The following is a 27,444-nucleotide window of genomic DNA, read 5'->3' as shown; positions in this document are numbered from 1 at the left end:
GTTCTAATAACTCTTTTCCCCCCATCTGATCCTTTTATTTTTTAATTGAAGTTTAGTTGTCATACAACATTATAAAAGTACTATATAGGAATACACAATTTTTAAAGATTATGCTCCATTTATAGTTATTATAAAATATTGGCCGTACTTCCTATTTTGTACAATATATCCTTACAGATTATTTTATATTGAATAGTTTGTACCTCTTAATCTCATACCCCTGCATTTATTCTCTGTACCTATAACACTTTTTTAAAATAAAATATTTATTGAGTTATTAAAATAAACAATGATTTATTCTCTGTGCCTCTAAGGCTAATTTATTCTCTGTACCTGTAAGATTTTTTAAAATAAAATCATTATTGAGTTATAATTCACATACTATAAAATCCATCCTTTTAAATTGTACCATTTAATGGCTTTTAATATATTGACAAAATTGTGAATTCTAGAACATTGCATTTTGTCTACCCTCAAAATTGTGAATTCTAGAAAATTGCATTTATCTACCCTCAAAGAAATACCCCTTAGTAGTCTCTTTCTTTCCATTCCTCCCTACCTTTAGCCCCAACTAATTTCTGTCTCATTGCCTATTCTTGAAAGTTCTTAGATATGTGGCTTTTTGTGTCTGGCTCCTTTGACTTAGCATAAGGTTTTCAAGTTTTATGCCTGTTGTAGCATGTGTCAGTACTTCATACCCCTTTATAGTTGAATAATATTTCTTTACATGGCATTAACAAGGCATTAAAGGGAGGACTTATAGGAAACTATAATTCATTTCTAGGGTGAGAGATGTTGGTGATGTTTATATACTTGGAGTTGAAGGGAAAAATTACGGTCTGAGGTTTTCAAAGAATCGAAAGACATGTGGTACAGAGTCCAGTAGGGGAAATGGGAAAATACTTCATCCTGTGGAGAGGGAAAACATAATGTGTAGATGTGAGGGAAACAGCAGGAAATTGAGGGAGTCGAGAATGATGTCCTCTTGCTCTATGATATGGGAAGTGTGATGCTTCTTGGGGATGCAGAAAGGTGAGCTGGGGAGTTCCCATCGTGGCGCAGTGGTTAACGAATCCGACTAGGAACCATGAGGTTGCGGGTTCGGTCCCTGCCCTTGCTCAGTGGGTTAACGATCCGGCATTGCCTGTGAGCTGTGGTGTAGGTTGCAGACGCGGCTCGGATCCCGCGTTGCTGTGGCTCTGGCGTAGGCCGGTGGCTACAGCTCCGATTCGACCCCTAGCCTGGGAACCTCCATATGCCGCGGGAGTGGCCCAAGAAATAGCAACAACAACAACAAAAAAAAAAAGACAAAAAAAAAAAAAGAAAGGTGAGTTGGATATATAACTTTGAAAGAGTTTTCATGGGCAAACTTGGAGGGGACCAGTTGAGGTCATTATCCATACACTTAGAAGAAAACTTGTCTGCCTAGTTTTGAGTTTTTATTCAGCAAACCTCAGCAGCCACGTATTGGGGTGGGGAAGGAATAGCACACACGGGATTGATTTTTGTTGCTTTTAGAAATAATGCTAGGGGAGGACTTGGTTATAGGAATTTGAGATTATTGGCACACAATAATTTTGTGGGGCTTCATGGACTCTAAACCAAAAGAGAAAGAATGGAAAACACTGAGAAGATGCTCACTGGGGGAGAAATGGAAAGAAGTGATACATTGGACATGTCAATGACTCTAAGAGCACATGAAGTGGAAGTAAGCAGTCAGACCTCTGAAAGGATGATCATGGGTTTGGGTATAGGATGAAAGATTTCAGAGAAGTTTTGAGTGATGGCAAAGTTAACTATGTAACCTGGGATGGATAACTGAAGTATAGTACAAAGTGAATTCCATTCAGTGAAGAAAACTAAGAGTGGTGGGTATTAGGCTGCATTCTCCAAATGAACATTGAATTTTGGTAATATAGGTAAATGGGATGCACTAGCTGCCAGAGTCATCTTCTATTGGTTTGTCTCATATCCTTCCTTAGAAAGAACACTGAAATGGTCATTTAGAAATCCAGCTCCATCGCTAGCTGTTACCTATATTTCTGAACTTTATTTCAGTTTTATAAACACCATATAATTTCTCTTTTAAGTAAGGAAACTGAACCATCTGATTCCTAAGGTTATCATGTTCTAAGTATTTAAATTCCTTATGCTTAAACTTTTCTCATTCTCAGTAATTGCCTTATTGCTCTCTAATTCCTAAGTCTCATGTTTTTTTTTCCTAAGCATTTCATAGCATGATAGTGGGCAATTTAATTAAGAGAGCTATACTGGAGGTAAAAAGAGGTAGAAAAATTTGATCATTTACTTACTAGTAAAGTATTTTATATACACTAATTGGATATTAAAATATACCTATGGAGTACTATTATCATCTTTATTTTATAGATGGGAAAATTGTGTTTTTGAATTTAGATAATGTAGCCAACATAATATAAATAGAAAGTGGCAGAGTCCCTATTCAAATCCTGGTCTGCTTGAATTCTGAGCCAATTTAAAAAAACATCACTTTGCTTTGCTCTATTAATACACACATGGTCAAAGATGCTTTCATGTGGGCACTAATGAACTCTATCTTGCCCCATCTCCCACAAATATTTCAGGTAAGCTTACTGCTTGGACTCAAGTTGCTTAAAACTCTGCTGACATGAAACAAATGGACTTCCAGATATTTCTATATCAAAGATGGGTTCATTTGGGATCAGAAGAGAATTGCAATTCAGGGTCTGCAACTATTATGAGCCACATGCAAGTTCCCACAGCAAGGGAAGGAGAAAACTGTTTTAGAGAGTAAAAGGAAAATGAGTGGGCTGTAGTAAGCAGAGTCCCTGGCTTTTCATTGGCTGAATCCTTGCCAGGAAAGAAGAATCTTTCTTCCTATTGGGCTTTGCTCTTGTTGAGGGTATGAGAGCGCCCCCTTCTGGTATCCCAACTCAATTTAGTTGAGGTTTCTGTTTATTTCTTTGTTTATTTTTTCTGTCCTGCAGCATATGGAGTTCCCCGGCCAGGGATCAGATCTGAGCTGCAGTTGTGACCTAAATCACAGCTGTGGCAACACGGATCCTTAACCGAATATGCAGAGCCAGGGATCAAACCTGTGTCCCAGTGCTCTCAAGAGGCTGCTGATCCCATTTCCACCACAATGGGAACTCCTGTCTATTAATTTTTTAAAAATTCTGATATAATGACTATCCATTTCACTCTGATGAATGTTTCATTCAAAAGAGTTTAATAAAAAGGGATTTGTTTAATAAACAGTACTAGACAATTAATATATGGCATAAGATGAGCATTATGTTATGAAAAATTAATGATAAAGTATGGTATCAGCTCTCAAAGTATTCTATTCTATTTAGGTTAGTTAGGTACATAAGATCAAGAAAATACAATTCCAAGGTGTATTTCCTGCTTAAAATGTGACCCATTTCCTGAAAAATTTCCTTTATCCACAGGGTTTGGGTCCCGACATTCATGTTGTGACTTTGCTGTTTAGCTACTATTGGTTGATACTGGGGTCCATCTGATTCTAGATGGTTTAATCACTCTCCTTCAAAATGGCAAAGAACTCTGAATGCTAGTGAATCACTGTATGTGGCTAGATTGTAAAAGTAGCCACTAAAACTGTGTGACAGTTGTAGAGATAAGACTCGTCTTCAGAGATAGAAAATAATAAAACAGAAATTGAAACAAAGACAAGATGAAAGACTTCAATATCTTTTTAAGCTCAAATTTTATTCTGAAAATGGCTGCATTTGTGCCTGTTTTTATTTTTACAATTACTCTTTAAAATATGCTGGAGTTGGAGTTCCTGTTGTGGCTCAGCATAAACAAATCTGAGGAGCATCCATGAGGACACAGGTTCTATTGCTGGCCTTGCTCAGTGGGTTAAGGATCTGGCATTGCCATGGGCTATGGTGTAGTCATAAACGCAGCTCAGATCTGGCATTGCTGTGGCTGTGGTATAGGCCGGCAGCTACAGCTCTGATTCAACCCCTAGCCTGGGAACCTCCATAGATTGCAAGTGCGGCCCTAAAAAGACAAAAGACAACAACAAAAAAAACCTGGCGTTTTCTGACAGCGAAATTGAAAGACCTCAGATAATTCATACTATGATTAAGGTCGTGCCCTGGATGAAGAAGACAGGAAAAGGGCTACTATTGTCAGTTTAACAGGAGTGAAGGATGAGAGATGGGTAAGACTTCATTGAGGTTAGCTGAGTTTTGAACTATGAGTAGTGTTTATCAGTTAGATAAACTTGGGAAATTGGCAAGAGTATTCCAAAGACAGCTGGATAGAAAAGCAAAGACCCAGAACTTGATGTAAAGATTCAGTGACTCTGCACTCTTCTGTTAATCCTTAATATCTTTAACCTGAATTATTATGTTCCTGGTTATGTACAAAGAGCATTGAAAATATAGCTTTAAAAGGGAAGAAAGCTCCAATCAATCATTACATCAAAGTGCTTGCTCAAACCTGAATGATAGGTTCTTGTTAGGCACAAATCCAGAAAATAAATAAAATAGCCATAATGAGTTAAAAGGTGAAGTTTTATAGCTACAGGAGTGAAAAAAAAAATCCCACACAAGTGTTTTCCATTTATGCCCTCTGTAGATCTAATTTTTAAGCTTTGAAATGTTTTGTTTCAGTATCTGTAGAAAACCATGCATTTTAAAATGGAAGAATTTCCAATTCAGTGCACTATGGTCCGAATTGTTGGAACTTGAGGTTCATCTAGGGGGAATCATTTGCCTCAAAAAGTGAGCACTGTGTCTTTTGGGAACTGGGTCCTCTGCTGGACCCCTGTTGGACTTTCCATTTCTCTCTCTCTTTTTTTTTTTTGTCTTTTTTTGGGCTGCATCCACAGTATATCGAGTTTCCCAGGCTAGGGGTCCAATTGGAGCTGTAGCTGCCAGCCTAAGCCACAGCCATAGCAATGCAGGATCTGAGCCACATCTGTGAACTTGACCACAGCTCATGGCAATGCCGGATCCTTAACCCACTGAGTGAGGCCAGGGATTGAACCAATGTCCTCATGGATACTAGTGGGGTTCATTAATCAGTGAGCCATGATGGGAACTCCTTGACTTTCCATCTCTTATCATCTATTGAATTGCTCCCAAATGAGAAGGAATCATGGCAGCCTTCAACAGTCATCAATACTTCAGTTCTTAGACTGTCCCAGCCACTGCCCTTCCAGTGATTTGAAGATTTTCCTTGGTCAATACTTAGCTCAGTTACTGAAAAGAAGAATATAACTCATTTTTTCCAGGCCCCATAAGATTTTATTTTTTTAAAGAGCAGGAACAGAAAACATCCAGAGAAGAACCACTAGATTCTGTCCTCTAACATCATATTTTACTCTATTTTACAGAATATAATGTAGTAAGATAAGGTTCCCTTTCACTTTTCCTTTCCTGATCCATGTTCATTCCTGAGTGATCACTACTTTTGGAATAAATATGAAAAAATAATTTGTAGAATAATGTGGTTGATTTATCCTGTGAAAGTCTATCAATAAAGATTTTATATCTTATAGCTGTTCCACTCTTAAGAATCTGAATATCTCAGTCTATTCAGTAATTCACTGAATAGATCCAGCAGTAGAGCCCCTTACATAACTCATTCAAAATGGAGCTTTGAGTCCTAAGGTCAAGGAGGAATAACAGAAAAGACTCAAGGAATATGAAAGGAGAAAAGACAGAGTATGATCTAGTGAAGTAAATACTATTTAGGCATCAAAGGTACATTTGTACAGACTGAAGAATATATCTGTACATTCCTATTACTCCATGTTTCCACAACTAAGAGCAGAAGTGTTTGTTCTTCTGGTAATGCATTGCAAGGTGCCTCTGTTACTTGTAGAACTTAAAAGGGACTAGACCTCTCTTCCTCCATTACATGATCTCATTCCTGTCTGTAGCTTCAATCTTGTATTTTACCCTTGCCTTATAGAAGTGGTCGTGCTCTGATCAAGCTGATTGGCAACGAAATAGGTAGTATCAACTGACATTAAGTTTAATTTAAACTGATTTTCCCATTAAGAATGCCCAAGAGATTTTATCACTTTTATTGCCATTTTTTTCTTTTTTTTTCTTTTTTGGCCTCCATGGCATATGGAGTTTCCAGGCAGGGATCAGATCCAAGCTGCAGCTGTAACCTATGGTGCAGCTGTGGCAATACCAGATCATTTAACCAACTCTGCCAGACTGGTATTGAACCTGCCCATCCTGGCGTCGCTGCACTGCCAATCCTGTTGTGCCACAGGGGGAATTCCTACTGCCATTTTTAAAGCTAAGGAATTGCAAACTATAAAATATTTACCAATCCAATAGTAATTCATTTTAATTTGCATTTCTTTCAAGTCAAGGGTTTTCACATATTTTCCAATGTGTAGAGGCCATTTCTGCTCTTTTTTGTGTTTGCCTTTTGTGATTCCCTTTTCATATTCTTTATAATGTTTCCCATAGCATTTTTGGTTTTTTCTTAATTGATTTAGAAGGGTTTTTATATGTTAAGAAATGTATCTATATTTGTCAATTTTGTTATAGATTATTTTTTTCCTAGGTTGTTGTTTTTTGCCTTATGGATATACACTCTGGTATAAATCTACTGAGATTAATATGAGATGATAAGCTAACTGGATAAAAAATAACATTAGGAGTTCCTGTAGTGGCTCAGTGGTTAACGAATCCTACTAGGAATCATGAGGTTGCAGGTTTGATCCGTGGCCTCCTCAGTGGATTAAGGATCCGGCATTGCTGTGAGCTATGGTGTAGGTCACAGACGCGGCTCAGATCTCGCGCTGCTGTGGCTCTGGCGTAGGCCGGCAGCAACAGCTCTGATTAGACCCTAGCCTGGGAATCTCCATATGCCGGGGGTGGGGGTGGGGGTGGCCCTAGAAAAGACAAAAAAAAAAAAAAATTGCATGATTCATTAGGCTGTATCTACACTGGAAATAGTTTGTTTTTAGTATTAGAAATGAAAAAGTAAAACAGTGACAAAAATATAAATGTGGGATAAGAAATAAATGTTATACTGAGACATAAAAAGATGTGAACAAAGTTCAAGTCATAGCAAGTCCCAGGATACAGAAAAATACATTTTGATTCCTAAATTATTACATTAAAAGCATCACTTCACATTTTTGTTTTGTGGTGCTTTTTTATTGTTTGTCTGCTTTTAAAATAGGATACCAAATCTAAAATTCGAATAGACCAATAAATATTGGAGAATAGCACCCAACACAATCAAAGAGTGAAAGTGTTCTTGGCCTATCAGGTGTCAAAAGTTATCAAAAAATGTTTATAATAAAGTATAATAATAGCAAAGAAATAGATAAATAGATCAGCAGATAAGAATAATACCCAGAAATATTTCCAGCATATACAGAAAGGTAATATGTATATGTGACAACTATATTTGAATTCTGCCACAAAAGAGGATGATTCATTTAATAAGTACTACTTGCAAAAATGGCTCTCTATTTGGAAAAACAAACATAGAGTCTTCCCTCACATTATGAAGAAAATAAAATGTAGCATAGATACTAGGTTAAACATTAAAACAAAAAAGGTTTGGAAGAAAACAGAGAAAAACATTTAAAAATTATAGGGTGAAGGGTATCTTTTAAAGCAAGCAAGAAAAGTCAAAAACTTTAATAAGAAATATATTTGACTACATAATAATTAAAATTTGTGTTAATTCAAAAAAAGAACAAGCAAAATTAAGTTAAAACAACAGCATGGGGAAAACATTTACACTATTAATGTCAGATAGAGCTTAATAAACAGAACTTTCACAAAGAGTTCCTATAGACTGATAAAAAAAGACAAGTCAATAAAAAAGAGGCAAAATATATAAATAGGCAGCTCAGCTAAGAGGGAATTCAAATGCCAGTAAATTAGTGAAAAGATGCTTAACTTCCATTGTAGCAGAAAAGTGTAAGCTGAAAAATATAGATTCTACTTTTTGCCCAATACACTGTCAAAAATTAGGGATAGAACTTACTGCTGTCAGAAAAATGGTCAAAGGGCAATCTCACAACAGCAACAACGACAACAAGAACAACAATGAAGAAGTTCCTGTCATGGCTCAGTGGTTGACGAATCTGACCAGAACCATGAGGTTGTGGGTTCAATCCCTGGCCTTGCTCAGTGGGTTAAGGATCTGGTGTTGCTGTGAGCTGGGGTGTAGGTCACAGGTGTGGCTCAGATCCTGAGTTGCTGTGGCTCTGGCAGCTACAGCTCTGATTAGACCCCTAGCCTGGGAACCTCCATGTGAAAAGACAAAACAAACAAACAAAAAAAGACAAAAGGCAATCATACATCACTGGTAGTTATGGCTGTCAGGTAATAACAAAATTAGTAACTAAAAAAATACATAAACACAATATATATATGCTCTTTAATATAGCAATCCCATTTTGGTAGTCATTTTTTAGAGAAATTAAAGCTCTAATACATAAGGATATTACCCTATGATAATATTTATTGCATTGGTTTCATGGTGACAGAAACCTGGAAACAACATGAATATCTGTTCATATGGGAATAGTTAGAAAATTGCTCAGCAGACTTAAGAGTCAATTATAATAAAGTAGTTTTTTTGGGGGGGTCTGTTTTTCTTTTTATTTGCTTATTTGTTTTTCAGAGAAGACCTTTCTAACCCATCTATATCCAGACCATAACAATTGCTATTTTCCCCTCCACATTTACTGAGAGACAATTGCCACATAACAATTTTTAAGTATCTTGAATATCATTAGTAATTCTAGGGGATATTACATAGCTATCATAAAATGAGTTTGATCTATATTTATTGACCTAAAAAGATACCCTTAACATGTTTTTGAATGTGAAAAATTAAGTAACAGAGAAACAAATATCATATCATCTTGTTCGGGTAAAAACAAAAGATAAAAAGAAAACTAGACATAGTTGGAGGTGGTGGGGGGCTGGAAAAGACAGGAATGTGGAGAAATTAAAAATACTTTAGCCAAATGGAAAAATAGCATAATATTAAGAAGTGGAAATTCGACCTATGGTTATACCCTTATGTGCATTTGGGCAAAGATTAGAAGGTATAAAGTGAGGAAATGGAGAAAGAACATTAGCATGTTTAAAACTCTCAGTTTTTTGCACACTGAAAACGCCAGTTAATTTGACTTAACACCTCTCCACTTATTTCACTCTAGCATATTAAAAAAAATCAAATATCATTTAGTATTGAGTTGAAGAACGTGATGCTGAAAATGATGCTTTGGTTAGTGTTGATTATGTGATGCTTTACCATAGGTCCAAATTCCAAGGAGAAATCCTCAAACTAGTAGGCATTCATGAATATCTCTTAGTTACAATCTTGTGTATATACCTTCCAGTCTTAGAGTGACTCCCAGCCCCCAAACAAGCCATGCAATAGTTGTTTCCTGCCATGACAGTGCAGCCTAGGGGTCAAGAGTACAGCTTTAGGTTCTTAATCTCTCTAAATTTTAGATTATCTGTAAAATGAGGGTGGTAATACCTTGGTTCTGTAGTTGTGGTTGATTTGGGTAATGTGTGTAATTCACCTGACACATAGGACATAGTCAGAAATAATAGCAATTATTATTGAGACATATGTCCATATGGTCTCCCTGGTTCTATTTTCCACAATTTCTTAGATGAGTTCCCATCAGTATTCCCAAACTCTGCTCTCCGTGGCACCCGTTTTATTTTAAACAATTTGCACTCGTGTTATTTTTTTTATTGAAGTATATACTTTTATTTAATGATTTTATTTTTATCCATTATAGCTGGTTTACAGTGTTCTGTCAATTTTCTACTGTACAGCATGGGGACCCAGTCACACATACACATTCCCTTTTGCCACATTATCATGCTCCATCACAAGTGACTAGACATAGTTCCCAGTGCTATACAGCAGGATCTCATTGCTAATCCATTCCAAAGGCAATAGTTTGCATCTATTAACCCCAAATTCCCAGTCTGTCCCACACCCTCCTTCTCCCCTCTTGGCAACTATAAGTCTATTCTCCACGTCCATGATTTTCTTTTCTGTGGAAAGTTTCCTTTGTGCCATATACTAGGTTCCAGATATAAGTGATATCATATGGCATTTGTCTTTCTCTTTCTGACTTAATTCACTCAGTGTAAGAGTCTCTAGTTCCATCCACGTTGGTGCAAATGGCATTATTTTATTCTTTTTTATGGCTGAGTAGTATTCCATTGTGTATATATACAATATCTTCTTACTCCATTCGTCTGTCTATGGACATTTAGGTTATTTTCATGTCCTAAATTGTGAATAGTGCTGCAATGAACATATGGGTGCATATGTCTTTTTCAAGGAAAGTTTTGTCCAGATATACACCCAAGAGTGGGATTGCTGGGTCACGCAGTAGTTCCATGTATAGATTTCTAAGGTAACTCCATACTGTTTTCCATAGTGGTTGTACCAATTTACATTCCCACCAACAGTGCAGGAGGGTTCTCTTTTCTCCACACCATTCCAGCATTTGTTATTTGTGGACTCATTAATGATGGCCATTCTGACTGGTGTGAGGTGGTGCCTCATAGTAATTTTGATATGCTTTTCTCTAATAATCAGTGATATCGAGCATTTTTTCATGTGCCTATGTTTCTCTTCTAGGAGTTTGATGGTGTCCATGGAACCCATTTTAATGGCCAGGTATTACATAAAAGAAAATTAACTGAATAGTAGAGCTGAAAATCTTGCTGTGATGGGATAATTAACAGTGTTTTATTGATGAACAACCTGTTTCAGAGACTGTTATTTGCTTTCTAATATCTGTTATCCCTTTATCCTTAATAAAATAATTCCAGTTTTATTCTGTGTGGCAATGTGCACAGCTAAATGACCACACCACCCAATTCTCTTGCAGCATAATGGCTTTGGAATGAGGTAGTACTGTTAAGAGTGACTTCTAACTACTAGGGAGAATTGGCTCATCAGGGAGAAACATTGCTCTTGTTTTCCCCTTCTATCTTTTCAGGTAACGTAAATGCTTACTCAAATGCTGCAACTTCAATGATCTTAAGAGATAATCTTATAAATAAAACCCAACTGCTGGAATGGCATGAATTTTCAAAGCCCTTATGCTGTTTATTACAAAGAAGCCGCCATATCAGCTCTGTGATGCCTGTCTCTTGATGTCTTTTATGCAAGGAAGAAAAAATCTGTATTATTTAGGCTGTTCTTATCTTGGGGTTCTTATTGTATGTATCCATAACTAATGTAACTGTAAATTTCCACTTCCTTAAGTTCTACCATTTAAAGCCTTGTCAGGAATGAAGAACAGGTTTAAAGAAATTGTATTTAAATGTGTTAGGTATTTTCTAAGAAGAGTAAAGTAAATTTTAGGAAGTATGGTCTCAACCCCAATAATTCATTGAACAATTTTGATAAAAGTATTAGCTATACCAAGGTTGTCAGTAGAGCAGGGTTGTGGTCAATTTTATCACAAAATTCCCTAGGAATGTTCAATTACAAGTCAAGGCTTTCAAGCCAATTTCAAAGGTAAAGCATGACTAAATAGGCAACTGTCTAAGCTTCAAGGGCTGACGTCATAACATTACCCAAAGTGTCTAGGTCCTTAGGGACCAGAAAGGGAAAGTGGAAAGAATACAAGAAAGTGAAAGATGTGTGTTGGGGGCGGGGAGGTGAATCGACCTAAACATGCAATCAGGTTGATTTACTTCTAATAGCAAGTTACAACCAATAAATGGAAACTTGTACTCTAGAAAGCAATAGAAGAATTTTTATGAAGCTAATTAGTTAACACATCAGAATGTCTAAGAGTTTAAGAATACAGATCCCTAGACTCCAAGCTATATCTATTTAATCATTATCTCTGAGAATAGAGTCTATGAATTTTAAAGGTTTCCAGAAGATTCTAATGCACAGCCAGGGAGAGAATTACTTAGTGCATGAACACTTTGGACTGACATTTTAATTCTCTTATTTAAGTCTTACAAAAACCTGGCTGCTTTATATTTTCCATTTTAGAGATAAGGAAAAGAGGGTCCATAGAAGTTAAGTGACATATCCAATAATCCGAAACATTAGCATTGCTGAGGTGGTTTTCTTTTCTTTCTTTTTTTTTTTTTTTCTTTCTTTTTAACCCTGGGTTGTTTGCCTCTAGAAATTTTTGCAGGGAGAACAGTTTAAACAGAGGTAATTTATGTGGGATTATATCAATTTATTATGTTTTTAGGGGCAATAAAACATTGGGTTTCTTGTGGAAAGTCAAGGATAAAATGCAGTTTTACCAACAATAGAATTTTTTTCAATGAGCTTTATCTCTTGTTTCACCTTCTGGTAGATTGTCAGATTCTGATAAGGGCTGTGATAAAAGAGGGCAAGGAAACTATAATTTATGGAAGACTGCTTTGTTGTATTCTATCTAATTAACTGAAATGACAAGGCAAAAAATATCAATTTGATAGAAAAATTGTATTTTGTCTTATGGCTGTGGTAAAGGCATGGAAGGACACACATACACAAATGTGCAAAAAAATAAGGCTGATACATTAAACATCCAAATTAAGCTAAGGACAAAATTACACTTACAAACATATAGTGGATACTTCTAACAAAGCACAGACAGTAATGAAAAAAAGTTCAACCAGACAGGTTCTCATGAACCCCAATGAGGAAGTTAAAAAATAGTTTTCCATTTCTTTCAAGGGGTTTAATGCTCAAGTGTGTCATTTATTTCATCAGAGAGATCTGTTCCTACACATAAGTGAATAATAAACCTCTCTCCGTTTGAGTTAATATTTCAATTGTCTCAACTCAATATGAGGCTTTCAACTCATATTGAATTATATTTTAAATATTTTCATAAAGTCTCTTTAGTAATCTATTGATATATAAGGACTTTGATCTCCATGGAGAAAAGGCTATGAGCACAGTTATGATTTTGTCTTTGCGATTCCTGAGGGTCTAACCATTCAAGGTTAACCAAAGCACAAAACCACACTCTTCTTAAAAGTGAGCCATTTAATTGGCAAAATCAAGCATTAGATCAAAGATAAACTTACACTTGGTATTTTTTAAAAACATACATTGATCATTAATCAATCCTAAGGCTTTATGGAATAGAAGAAAAATAACCTATTGAGACTAAAGTCTCTATAAAGAGAAATTCATATATGCAGATTTCTTCTGTGTAATATACAGAAGAATAGATAGCAGAAGGATTAAAATGATAAATTGATATAAATTCAAGAAACGAAACATGTTCATGTAAATATACTTTTATGTCAAACTAGGAGTCACTTAAATGAGAAATATATAACCTTTTAAAAATAAAGTATTTTTCATGATATAATTATTTTCTTACCTTCTTTTATTTCCAGACATATGCATTTCTATTTACTACTTACAGTTTTAGAGAAATTGGCCTCTGACATTTTAAACAAATATAGATCTATGTTCAATTTCTCTCATCAATGTCTTATAGTTTTCAGTGTATTTAACTTTCACCTCCTTGGTTAAGTTATCCCTAAGTATTCTATTCTTTCTATGCTATTGTAAATGGGACTAAATTTTTTTTATTTCTTTTTAAGATAATTCATTGGCAGTATACAGAAATGCAATTTATTTTTGCCTATTGATTTTTGTATCTTTCATCTTTACTAAATTTATTAGTTTTAACAGATTTATTTGTGGACTCTTCAGGATTTTTTATATATAAGATCACATTATCTGCAAATAAAGTTTTCCTTCTTCCTTTCTAATTCAGATGCATTTTATTTATTTTTATTTCCTAATTTTTCTGGCTAGGACTTCCAGTACTATGTTGAATAAAAGTGGCAAGAATAGGTATCCTTGTCTTGTTTTTGATCTTAGAAAAATTTTCAGCTTTTCATCCTTGGTATAACATTGTCATATATGAACATAGAATGTGGGGGATGTTTCTTTTAAACCTATTTTGTTGAGAGTATTTATCACAAATGTTGAATTTTATGAAATGCTTTTTCTACATGTATTGAGATAAACATATAATTTTTAGCCTTTTTTTTTTTTTTTTCAGGGCTGCACCTGCAGCATAATGAAGTTCCCAGGCTAGGGGTCAAATCAGAGATGCAGCTGCCAACTTATGCTACAGTCACAGCAACATGGGATCTCACCTGCATCTGCAACGTACACTAGAGCCCACGGCAACTCCGGATACTTGGTTTGATACTTGGTCACTGAGCGAGGCCAAGGATCAAACCCACATCCTCATTGATACTAGTCAGGTTTTTAACCTGCTGAGCCAGGATGGGAAATCCAACCTTTGTCACTGGAGTTTATCCCATTGATTATTTGCAGATGTTGAACCATCTGTGCATTCCGGAAAATATCCCACTTGAACATGGTATATGATCATTTTAGTGTTATATCAAATTCAGTTTGCTAATATTTTATTGAGGATTTTTGCATCAATGTTCATCAGAATATTGGCCTGTAATTTCTTTTTCTTACAGTGTTTCTGTCTGGTTTCATTATAAAGGTATGGCTGGCTTCATAAAAAATGAGTTTGAAAGGACTCCTTCCTCTTTAATTTTTTGGGAGATTTTGAGAAAGATTGGCATTGATTCTTTAAATCTTTGATAGAATTCACCAGTGAAGCCATCTGGTTCTGAATTTTTCTTTCTTGGGAGGTTTTTGATTACTAAGTCAATCTGCTAACCAGTAATGGTCTGTTCAGACTTTCTATTTTTCATGATTTAGTCTTGATAGGATGTTATTTCTAGGAGTTTATCCATTTCTTTAAGTTTGTCTGCTATGTTGGTATAAAAATTTCCATAATAGCCTCTTCTCCATTATATTTGCAGGGCATCAATAGTAATGTCTTCTCTTTCATTTCAACTTTAGCTTGATTGAATCCTCTTTCTTTTTTTCTTTCTTCTATTTTTTGGGGTGGGGGGTGGGGGGGCTGCATCTGCAGCATATGGAAGTTCCCAGGCTATGGGTTGAATCGTAGGTATGGCTGCCAGCCTATTCCACAGCCATAGCAATGCAGGATTCGAGCCATGTCTGTGACCTATACCAACAGCTCATGACAATGCTTGATCCTTAACCCACTGAGAGAGGACAGGGATCAAATGCACATCCTCATGGGTACTATTCAGGTTCTTAACCTGTTGAGCCATGACAGGAAATCCCTAGCTTTTCTTTTTTCACTTGAGACAATTTTTTCTCTTAATGTAGGCACTTATTGATTTAAACTTTCCTATTAGAATTTCTTTTGGTGCATCCCACAAAGTTTGGTATGTTGTTTCCTTTTGATCAGAGTGTTTATGCCTTATGCTTTGTCCCTTTTTAAGGTTTTATCTTGGCATAAAACATACCGACATTCAGGGCTTGGAAAGGCTTTCTTTCTGCCTGTGGTATGGAAACTTACATCATATCATGAATTCCTTATTTGTGGCATATAGTTGATTCTTTAAGTTTTGATTCTTGGTTAGTAAAAATCCAGCCATATAAATCACAGAAAAATAATTTCTTTTCTTAAGGTTTGGTTTTCCAGGGTATTGTTTCTCTCTGAAATTAAAAGAATCCAACTAAAACTTTTTGCTGTGATTTAATTAATCTAGTGGTTTTCTGCCCTTTCCTTTCCCCCTATCAGCCTCACATCCTAGTTCTAATGATGGACTACTACACGGGGGGAAAAATGCAATTTTAAACAAGGTAAAACATATTACTTTAATTAAAAAAATTAGTCTATTATTAGAATGTGTTATTTCTATCCACTATTATATTTTTAAATTGATGAATCATTTTTTTAATCCATTTGATCCTTTACATATACTTGTATAAGCGATATGATACATTTCCAAAACAATATATCCTGGAAAATTATTAAATATGTTCAATTTTATTTATGGTGGAGAATTTCACATTATGAATACATTATTATTTAACTCAGTTCCTATTTATTTCCATTAGGTTATATTTAACTTTTTATTATAATATTTCTATTATAAACAAGGATGAAATTCTTTGTAGTCTTGCTACATCCACTTTTACATCCTTAAAAAATTAAGCTATACCTAGTACTTGTTAGGACTTCAACTTATACATGTTTAATTAATAAGTGACTACATAAATTCATTACTCTCACATATCTGATAAACTCTGTTGAGAATATTTACCTGAATGCTTAGTAAGATAGAGGGAGGAAGACTGATTTAACAAGAGATATAGAGAGGGGAAAACGAGACTCTATTGATATATTGATTTCAGTGTGATGAATACATTAATAACAACAATCTGGTAGAGATACTATTATGTAGAAAAGTATTTCTTGGTTCTATCTGCACACAAAACCTGATGAAAAGTAGAAATTCTTGAGCAGTTAGTGAGTACATATGTGACTTGCCTGTGAATGTCAATATTAAAAGTGGAAGTAAGTAGGAGAGTACCAGGTTGATTTCAAGAACAGTATGATTTACTATGGCTTGCAAATGCAAACTTGAGAATTCTCTTCACATTGACATAGTTTATGTTCACCTGGAAGATATAATTTTAAGGCCTTTCTCATACCCCATTATAGAAATATCCCTCAAGAGCTTATCACTGATGCCTGATATTCCACTGTTGTCAGTTAATCCCTTTAGTTACTAAAATAACCATTTTTTTTTTTGAGATACAGATGCTCTTGATTAATCCTTTTAAAACTGCAAGAGATTTTCAGTGAGAACCTAAGGAGGATGGCTACAGAGAATACAGGAAATAGTAAAAGAAAGGTCATTTGTATTTGAGGATGAAGAATCAATGGAAATGCTGTATGCTATCAGATTCTACTTTAAGAGACTATGAGTCATTGAGTTACTTCACTAAATGTGAACCTTGATGCTTACTGTACTACTAACACTTTATGCCTTTTCAAGCATTTGGATTGCAAAAGGAAAGTACATACTGACACTCAGAAATCCATAGCCCTAGAGCCAACCTTTCTCCTAAATTCTGTACCTGCATTTCCACACAGTTCTTCAAGACACTGCTACTGGGATGATGTATTTTTATGTCAAACTCAAATTTCCTTTATCAAATTTGCAGTTCAAATATCTATTACAATCTTTTTTTATAATACTTGCTTTATAAGTATTTCTTGAATAAATGAGTGTAAAACTTCTATTTCAATTAATCTGCTTGTACCACAGGTTATTATTTAATGGCATGTGAATCTGGTTCATCACAGACTGTCAAGTATAAAGAAGATCCATCTAATTCAATCCATACTTTTTAAAAATAGAAACTGTGCTTGGATGGGAAGTAAATCTCACCAGGTGGTAGAGGTAGGAACAGAACTTAGAACTTTTTGACTCTAAACCACATGGACTTTCAAGTCTCAATTCTACATAGTAACTTGAATCACTCATTACCTAATTACCTTCCAGTTTTATCCTTTCATATCCCAAAACATTCTTTAGCTTCATAGCAAATTTATATCAATTTCAACTAAAGTTATTAATCCCTTTGCTGATTGTGGATTTAATTAAGGGCATGGGGTTTTATTTTTTACATTATTTCCCTTTTCAGAAAAAGCAACTAAATTATTCAAAATGACTCTTATTTAACATGATACAATATTTGAATGCCATGTAGTCAACAATCTCCCTAGGAAATATGCTCAATTTAAATGGTACCAATTTCATCTCAATGCACACAATCCTTGTCACTTTGTAAAAGATCTTGAGCAGTGGGAATCACTTTTTAAAAGATCACCAATCTTTAGGGTTTAGCGAATCAATACCATCTATTCAAAGATGAACTACTGCTCACCTATTCATGACAGAAGATATACGCACTTATACAAGCAATAGAAGATGTCAGTAGGAGAGGGGTGATACATTTTAATTTCATGTGGAACTGAATACAAACTTGCCACACTTGAGCAGACGGAAAGATAAAATGTCACAGCCTAAGAATTTTGGAGAACAGGAAGTTTGAGGCCAGAAGGATAAATGCTACAAAAGAAAATGGATTAAAACTCACTTCTGAATCTGTGATCACACCTTCTCTTGCAGCAATCTAAAGTTCTAAGCATATGCAGGTGCTTTGCTGCATCAACAATGAACTGGCTCATCAGTGAACTCTGAAAAATAAATTGATGAAATAGACAATCAGTTAAAGTGTGAATGATTTATGACTAGTTCCTGTGTAACTCTTTGAGCTAAGAAAAGGTTTAACTCCTAGCATTTAGTCTCAAAATGATGTGTTCCAATTATTTTTGTTAAAAACTAAAGTATGAAACTTAGTATGTTTAAAATAAAATGTTTCTTTTAGTTTTTTCAGTCTATTGTACAATTGACTGTAATATGAAAACTCAAAAATCTTTCTTTTAATTCTTTTAAGAGGTTATAAAAATTTTCTTCTGAGCTTAATTCAGGTATGAATTCATGTTTTCATATTTAATCCTAAACATTCATCCCTTTAGAAAGGTGCAAAAGAGAATAATATTCAGGTCAATGTCAACATTTGGGGTAGGTATTTATTCCTCTATGTTTTAAAGTTTTTGGTGCATTGCTTCTCAGATCACTTAATATTTCCTGGATGTCTACTCCAGTATATGAATTATATTTTGATTGAAGGACTTAGGAAAATAATGAACCCGCTGTGCTATACAAATAGTAAATGGGAATTAGAGGCTAAAATAGAACTCAATAAATTACATTTTGAGCCTTTTAATGTCTAAATTCCCCCCATATTTTAGAATCATAGACCACATGGACTGACTAGACCTCTCTCGTTTCCATCATTTCTATAATTTCCAGATTAGTTGTTGTCCAGCTTCTGCTGGACCTTTAGTGATGGGAAACTGAAGAGTTATTAAACAGGCCCTTCCTTCTTCACATAGTTAATGTAAAGTATGTGAAATTAGAAAGGTCCGCTTTTCGTTTTTTAATCATTGATCAATTAGTTGTGTAACGGTTTTGTTTAATCTCCGAGACACATCAGAAGTCCTTTTTCTTCTGTGGGACTGAAATGAAATACAGGAAAAAGAAAATTTGGGGAGTTTCCATTGTGGCTCAGAGGGTTAAGAACCCAAACCAGTCTCTATGAGGATGTGGGTTAAATTCTTGGCTTTGCTCAGTGGGTTAATGATCCAGCATCGCTGCAAGCTGTGGCTTGGATCTGATGTTGCCATGGCTGTGGCATAGGCAGAAGCTACGGCTCCCATTTGACCCCTGGCCCGGGAATTTCTATATACCATGGATGTGGCCATAAAAAGGAAAAGAAGAAAAAGAAAAAAGAAAAATTTTGACTTTCCTGGGGATTGGATAGACAGTCAATGTTACACTATATAAATCATCCTAAATGAGGCCAACCCATTTGACCAAACACAGCTCCCTTTTCCCAAAATAGACATGCAGTCTAGACATCCATTTTACAAATAAAAATTGCTCTGGTTAGTTCAAGGATACTCCTAAGAGACCAGAGAGCACCAGTGCTTCCTGGAAGGCTTTCTGTCTTACCTTCTAGGCACGCTAACTACCACCTCTTCACTGCCTGCTGACTAGATCTCTGGATGCCAACCAGGCAGCCGAGTGCAGGTCTCTCCTCCTGCCCATGCAATTCTCCCTGAGTCTTCTTTTCCTAGATAAAGCCACTTATTTGCACTCGAGCAAAAATAATAGAATAATGGATGTACATATATACCTGAGCATTACCCTACTATTTGGTTTAACCTCTTCAGGTTTACAGTGTTTTTCATTTTGCTCATTCTGTTCTCCCCTCCACCTGCAGTCACGACACCACCACTTGTTAATCACTTGCTCCCTGAATGCACTCCAGAGATGGCTGACTGTTAGAGAGTATTAGTAGAACCTCGGGTAATAGGAAGGGCATAGGGCTGGAGGTGCTCCAGAGGGAACTGGGGCACAAGGCTTCTGAAGTGCTGATGCTAGTGGGAATCCTTTGAAAGTCATAGGTTTACACAGAAAACTCATGCCGGGTGAAGATTGCAAGTTAGCCCAGGCTGCACTTTGTCCCATGTTCTCACAGATACACTGAGGACCCCAAGCTGCAGCCAGAGATCACGTAGAGCCCCTTCTCTCTGCAACATCCTCCCATGTCCTTGAACACTGCCCACTCTAAAGGAGAAATGTTCCAAGGGATTCCATCATTTATTACAGAGCAGAAATTGAAGGGTGCATTTCAATTTGACCCAATGATTTGACAGACTGATAAGATGATAATTGATAATTGATAAGATGAGATAGACCTGGATGCAAGTTAACCTCTGGCCTTGCCTTTTGACCTTGCACGGAATCAGGGGGTTCTGGCAGGAAACCTTACCTCCACTGAAGTTAGGGGGTCAGTGTGAGGCCAGAAACGGACACAGTGTGAAAAAGATTGGAAAACATTTAAAGTTAGACAGAGAACAGAATATAACAATATATGAAGGATAGTTTCCTTTGTTTGAATACATTTTAGTGGAAGAACTGTATATTTCTTTGATTTTTGAAACATCAACAAAAGACCTCAATGATAGTGGATAGGTCTGTAGACAGTTCTAGCGTAATACACCTACCTGTGGGTTTAATCTCACTTTGGGTGTTGTTCTGTGAGTCAATTTATAGTATAATAACGCTGTTAATACGAGAGTAAGTTTTATGTTTAAAAATCAATTATATACAACACTGTAAATCAACTATACTTCACAAAAAGTCAGTTTATAAACAGAATATCATCAGTTTTTAGGCTAGGGAAAGTCCTTAGTTATCAATTAGATATACGATTGATAGTGTTCAAGCTCAAATCAAAGCTACCAGAATATAACATTGATGTAATAAATATCAAGTTGGAATCATTAAAATTTGATTTGGGAGAATACCATGCATTGCTTTCTGGTGGTGCAGGTTCAAAAAAATAACATAATTGTAATGATTGATGGGGCATTATTAAAATTTCACAATGACTTCCTCATGGAATAAAAGGTCCCAAACTTCTCCAAAAAATGTGATTATTCTAAATGACTGCATGCTATTATTTTTAAAGCATTTATCCCAAAACAATAAGACAAAGAAAACAATGTTTCAAGAAGTAATAAAACTATATGACAAGCAATTAACTTAAAAAATGCAAAGTTCTAAGATGCTATATTATTTTTTCCTCTTTTCGGCGATACCCCACAGAATGTGAAAGTTCCAGGGCCAAGACTGAACCTGCACCATGGCAGTGACCTGAGCATTGCAGTGACAATGCTAGATCCTTAATCTGTGGTGCCACCAGGGAACTCCCAAAGGCGCATATTATTCAGTATAAATATTCAAGTTAAAGCATTGAAAAGCCTCACTGTTTCAGGAGGAAGAAAGTAAACCAAAATGGCACACATTTAGAAATTAGGACTCATGAAGCCAAATTTAATATAGATAGTATGGTACATAGGTCATCAAACTATATAAATGAATTAAACCATGATTATGGAGAACATGATGTAGTCAATAAGAAATATTTGCCCCTATCTGAAATCTAGGAATTTTATTTCCTCTGTTCATTTCTAGAATATGATTTGCCCACAACTAATAGCAAACTTCAATGAAATTTTTAGTTTTAGTTACTAAAAATGATTTCCTTATTCTTTTAAAATACTTTTATTTGGAAATTATTATAAATTCATAGTAAATTACAAAGATAGTGCAGTGTTTGTGGTCACTTAATCTAGTTCCCTCAATGGTTATAGAACAATAAAAAAACCAGGAAACTGAAATTGGTACACTGTGTGTATAGAGTTTCACATCATTTTATCATACATGTAGATTCGTGTAAGTACCACTGCAATCAGGATGTAAAACTATTCCATCATTACAAAAGGCCTCCCTCTTCTTAAGCTTTTACAATCACACCCATCTTCCTCTCCTCATACCTAATACCTCACAATTATGAGTCATTTCTCGTCTCTACAATTTTGCTATTTTGGGGAATGTCACATAAATGGAATCATACAGCATATGACCTTTTGGATGCATCTTTTTGCACTCAGCATAATGTCCTTGAGATCCATTTAAGTTGTGTTTATCAACAGTTTGCTCATTTTTATTGCTGAGTAGAGATTTGTTTATTCTCACAGTGGCTTTTGACTGATCTGGATTTTGGTCCCTGACATGGTATTTCCTTTCTTTTCTTTTCTTTTTTCTTTTCTCTTTTTAGGGGCAGGAGGGAGAGAGAACAGGGAGCTAGGGTTATTGGGTACAGAATTTAATTTAATTTATTTATTTTTTATCTTTTTAGGGCTGCACCTCTGGCATACGGAGGTTCTCAAGATAGGGTGGAATCAGAGCTACAGCTGCAGGCCTATACCACAGCCACAGCAAAGCCAGATCCGAGCCACATCTGTGACCTACACCGCAGCTCCTGGCAACACTGGATCCTTAATTCTCTGAGCGAGGGCAGGGATCGAACCCAAAACCTCATGGTTACTAGTTGGGTTTGTTAACAACTGAGCCATGATGGAAACTCCATGGCATGGTATTTCTTGTTCTAATGAGGTATAGGAAAATTTACGTAGGTATCACTACCACACCAGAGGAATACAATAGCCAGCAGAAACAAAATCTTTCAGGCTTGTGAGGACAAAAAGGATTTAGCTTGTGAGGATAAAAAGTCATATGTAAGTATTTAAAACCAATCTTTGAAATTTAGAATTCAAACAGTGTTAGAAAAAGTATTCTATACAATAAAAAATAGGGATAGATTAAGATGTTTTTGATAACAAAGATTAGTAAAAAGGATGTCATGTTTTCCTTAGAAATTACCTTTCAAAGAAAAATGCTCAATTAAATGTGAATAGCATTCCTTACTATGACATATTTAAATATGTAGACTCTGCAATAAAAATATTTTCCATAAATAGTATGATTAGAAACATTAATGGATAAACCTTGAATCTCCTTCGCAACACACAACTGAGTGGAGACGTCAGGAATGATACCAAGATCTACTGCCTGATGGTTAATATTTCCTAACAACATATTTCGAGTGGGTGTGTGGGCATCAGGAGTAGGGCAGAAGAGGGTGGAAGCTTTGTGAGATCTAAACTTGTTAACTTAAAGTTCAGATGTAGTACAGACTTCTAAGTAGCTAGGCTTGGCTAGGCTGTTACTGTCTGATTAGACAAAGGATGCTGGAGTCATAGTATGATTTCATATAGTGTTGGAAAACTAGAGTCCCTCAATATTTGCCTATGGCACCATGCCAAAATGTAACTGAGTAAAAGAACTTCTAAAACGTGCAAAAATAATGAAGGTTTTCCTGCTCTAGCAGAATTCTGAAGATTTATTTTCTTTAGTGGGTAAAATAGAGGGTTTGTGATTTGATCAAGTTGCAACTGGAAATAGAGATACTATACTGATTTCTAGTCCTATTTGCTTACTTGGCTCCTAGAATTTCATAGCCAGTCTTTTATCCTTAGAAAAGGAGGATAGAAGAGTCTTTCCTGGAATGTCTGACTAATTCAAAAAGAAAGCTCTAAAAGATATTGACATTGGTTTCCCAATGAAATGGTCTGTCTGCTCTCCCTACAATAAAGTTAATGCTTGAGAGACTTAACTCACATATTCAATGAGTCATCTCTCAATTTCTTACTATTCAATAAGAGAGACAACTGAGAGTTCCCAGATTACTGAGGAAAGCCTCTTACATAAACAAAAAAATAGAGATTAGTGAAGAAGAGAAAAAATAAATTTGGAGGAAAGAGATTACAGAGAAAGGAGATGATTTAAAAATACCATCATGAACATCCTTAGGAAGCTAAAGAAGATATTATTACTATGAGACAAGAACAGATGCAATTAAAAACAGTCATGCAGGAAGCAAAGAGATTCTCAAAAGTAAACCTGTGATAGCAGAAAGGAATAGGAACACAACAGAAAGTTTTGAAAAATAAAATTAAATAAATTCCCCAGAAGCAGAATTAAGAAAAGAAATAGAAAACAGGAAAAACAGCAGCACAGCAGATACATTAAAGAAGTTTCAGAAAGACACAACACAGGAAATGAAAGGAAATAAGAATTATCAAGACAATAATTTAAACAATTTCCCTGAATTGGTACACATGAATTGCTAAGCAAAAAGGCCCAGTGAGTGCCTAAAAACCTGGCACAATTTGGCCCTCACTAAGGCAAACCATTAAGACACACTGGAACACGAGGAGCAAAGAAAATATCCTAAATCCTTCTTGAATTGCATTGTCCAGTAAACAGCCACTTACATGTGGCAATTGAGCACTTGATACTTGCTAGTCCCAACAGATATGTTACCAACTCAAATTTTGCAGATTTAAAAGATTTAGATTAAAAGATTGTAAAACACCTTATGTTTTATATAATTATTTGTTAAAATAGTAATGTTCTGGTTACATGCGATAAAATATTAAATTCACCTTTTTTTTTTTTTTTGGTCTTTTTGCCATTTCTTGGGCCACTCCCACGGCATATGGAGGTTCCCAAGCCAGGGGTCCAATTGGAGCTGTAGCTGCCAGCCTACGCCAGAGCCACAGCAACGTGGGATCTGAGCCACGTCTGCAACCTACACCACAGCTCACGGAAACACCAGATCCCTAACCCACTGAGCAAGGCCAGGGGTTGAACCTGCAACCTCATGGTTCCTAGTTGGATTCTTTAACCACTGCGCCATGATGGGAACTCCAAATTCACCTATTTTTTATTGAAACATTTACAATTACATGTATGTCTAATATTTATGGGTCACAGAAATTCCTATTGGACGTTGTGGTCTTAAAAAAAACTAAAGACAAAAATCACAAACAAAAGATTGGGAATCGTATGGATTCTCTATGACACTAGAATCTGGAAAACAAAGTTCTGAAAGGAATTGTTTCATACCTATCATTCTATACTCAGGCAAATTATCCATTGAGTATGAAAATAATAAAGATATTTTTAGATACGTAAATTCTCAAAAATTTACTTTCAATGCATCCTATCTTGGAAGACACTGGGGAAATTCCTCTATCAAAATAAGGAAGTAACATGGGAATGAAGAAAATGTAGGCTTAAAAAATAGGAAAGCCAACATAGAGGAGAGAAAAAAGGAAATCTCTAGAAAGGGATGAAGACTTAACAAGCAAGCAGTGTTTATGAAAACAGCTTAGATAACACCAAGAGATATTTTCTAGAAAAGAAATACCTTAAAAAGTTGACCACCTTATGCATTTGTTATTTACCAAGGGGAGACTGAAAAAAAAAAAAAAAAAGATCAGGAGAAAGTTTAGGGTTGAATTAGTGATAATCACCTAGAAAAATAAACAATTGTAAATTCCAAGAAAAACAAACAGTTCTGCAGTAAACTCAAGCAATTACAGTGTATGGCATAATTCAGTTGAAAATAATGTTTACACAGTCCTATAAACGTAAATGTTGAATAATCTATTTTAAATTGTGATATAACTTTATTGGGAGGATAGGAAGATGAGGAAGAGGCAAGTATAGAGGGATGGGGAAGAAATGAAGCTTCATCTTCATCCTTTATAATGGTTATTCTTCTAAAAAACTAAAACTGAATAATCAACAAGTAGTAAGCATGTTGTTTAATGACACAAAAGTAATTTTTTAAAGTCTCACTTTGAAATAATTGACTGTGAAGCAGTTTGGATCAAGATGGTGGAGTGAGAGGACACAGAGGTCACCTCCACCCACAATAACATCCAAAATACATCTATATGACATCACTTGTTTATGGAGTCTAAAAAATGATACAGGAGTTCCCATTGTGGTGCAGTGGTTAACGAATCCAACTAGGAACCATGAGGTTGTGGGTTTGGTCCCTGCCCTTTCTCAGTAGGTTAATGATCCGGCGTTGCTGTGAGCTGTGGTGTAGGTTGCAGACGTGGCTCAGATCCCACGTTGCTGTGGCTCTGGCATAGGCCGGGGGCTACAGCTCCGATTCGACCCCTAGCCTGGGAACCTCCATATGCCACAGGAGCAGCTGAAAGAAATAGCAAAAGGACAAAAAAAAAAAAAAAAAAAAAAAAAGATACAAATGAACTTGTTAACAAAAGAGAAATAAACTCAGACATAGAAAAGAATGACTATACTACCTAAGGCAATATACAGATTCAATGCAATCCCTATCAAATTACCAAGGACATTTTTCACAGAACTCGAACAAACTATTTTAAAGTTTGTTTGGAAGCACAACAGACCCAGAATAGCCAAAGACATCCTGAAAAAGAAAAATGGAGCTGGAGCAGTCAGACTCCCAGACTTCAGACTACTACAAAGCAACAATCATCAAAACTGTATGGCACAAAGGCAGAAATATAGATCAGTGGAACAGGATAGAAAGCCCAGAACTAAATCCATGCACCTACAGCCAACTAATCTATGACAAAGGAGGCAAGAATATACAATGGAGAAAGGACAGTTTGTTCAATAAGTGGTGCTGGGAAACTGGACAGCCACATGGAAAAGAATGAAATGAGAACACTTCCTAACACAATACACAAAAATAAACTCCAAATGGATTAAAGACCTAGATATAAGACCAGATACTATCAAACTCTTAGAGGAAAACATAGGCCAAACACTCTCTGATATAGATGACAGCAACATCTCCTCAGATCCACCTCTTAGAGTTTTGACAATAAAAACAAAAGTAAACAAATGGGACTTAAATAAACTTAAAAGTTTCTGCACAGCAAAGCAAACCCTAAACAACATGAAAACACAACCCACAGAATGGGAGAAAAATCTTTGCAAGTGAATCAACTGACAAGGGATTAATCTCCAAAATTTATAAACACCTTCTGCAGTTCCATACCAAAACAAACCCAAACAAACCCATCAAAAAATGGGCAGAAGATCTAAACAGACAGTTCTCCAAAGAAGACATACAGATGGCCAAAAAACACATGAAAAGATGTTCAACATCACTCATCATAAGAGAAATTCAAATCAAAACCACTATGAGGTACCACCTTACACCAGCCAGAATGGCCATAATCAAAAAGTCTACAAACAGTAAGTGCTAGAGAGGGTGTGGAGAAAAAACAACCCTATTACACTGTTGGTGGGATTGTAAATTGGTGCAACCACTGTGGAAAACAGTATGGAGTTTCCTCAGAAAACTAAAAATAGAACTACCGTTTGATCTAGCGATCCCACTCCTGGGCATCTATCCAGAGAAAACCGTGACTCGCAAAGACACATGTACTCTGATGTTCATTGCAGCACTCTTTTCAATAGCCAAGACATGGAAACAACCTAAATGTCCATTGACAGAGGAGTAGATCAAGAAGAAGTGGTACATGTACACAATGGAATATTACTCAGCCATTAAAAGGAATGAAATACTGGCATTTTTAGCAACATGGATGGACCTAGAAATGAGCATGCTAATTGAAGTCAGCCATACAATGAGACACCAACATCAAATGCCTTCACTGACATGTGGAATCTGAAAAAAGGA

General features: G+C 35.7%; 1 long non-coding RNA gene across 1 annotated transcript in view; it reads right to left on the bottom strand.

Annotated features, from left to right (window-relative positions):
* The window catches only part of LOC110262302, a 100,490-nt gene that overhangs the window by 49,307 nt on the left and 23,739 nt on the right, over window positions 1–27,444 (bottom strand). Inside the window, exon 2 of the long non-coding RNA XR_002347123.1 lies at window positions 18,010–18,109. This is a non-coding gene — a long non-coding RNA (uncharacterized LOC110262302). The remainder of the gene's footprint in view (window positions 1–18,009; window positions 18,110–27,444) is intronic.

This window comes from Sus scrofa, chromosome 9 (assembly GCF_000003025.6).
Source record: "Sus scrofa isolate TJ Tabasco breed Duroc chromosome 9, Sscrofa11.1, whole genome shotgun sequence".
Lineage (NCBI taxonomy): Eukaryota > Metazoa > Chordata > Mammalia > Artiodactyla > Suidae > Sus > Sus scrofa.
This window is presented reverse-complemented; position numbering and strand designations above follow the sequence as displayed.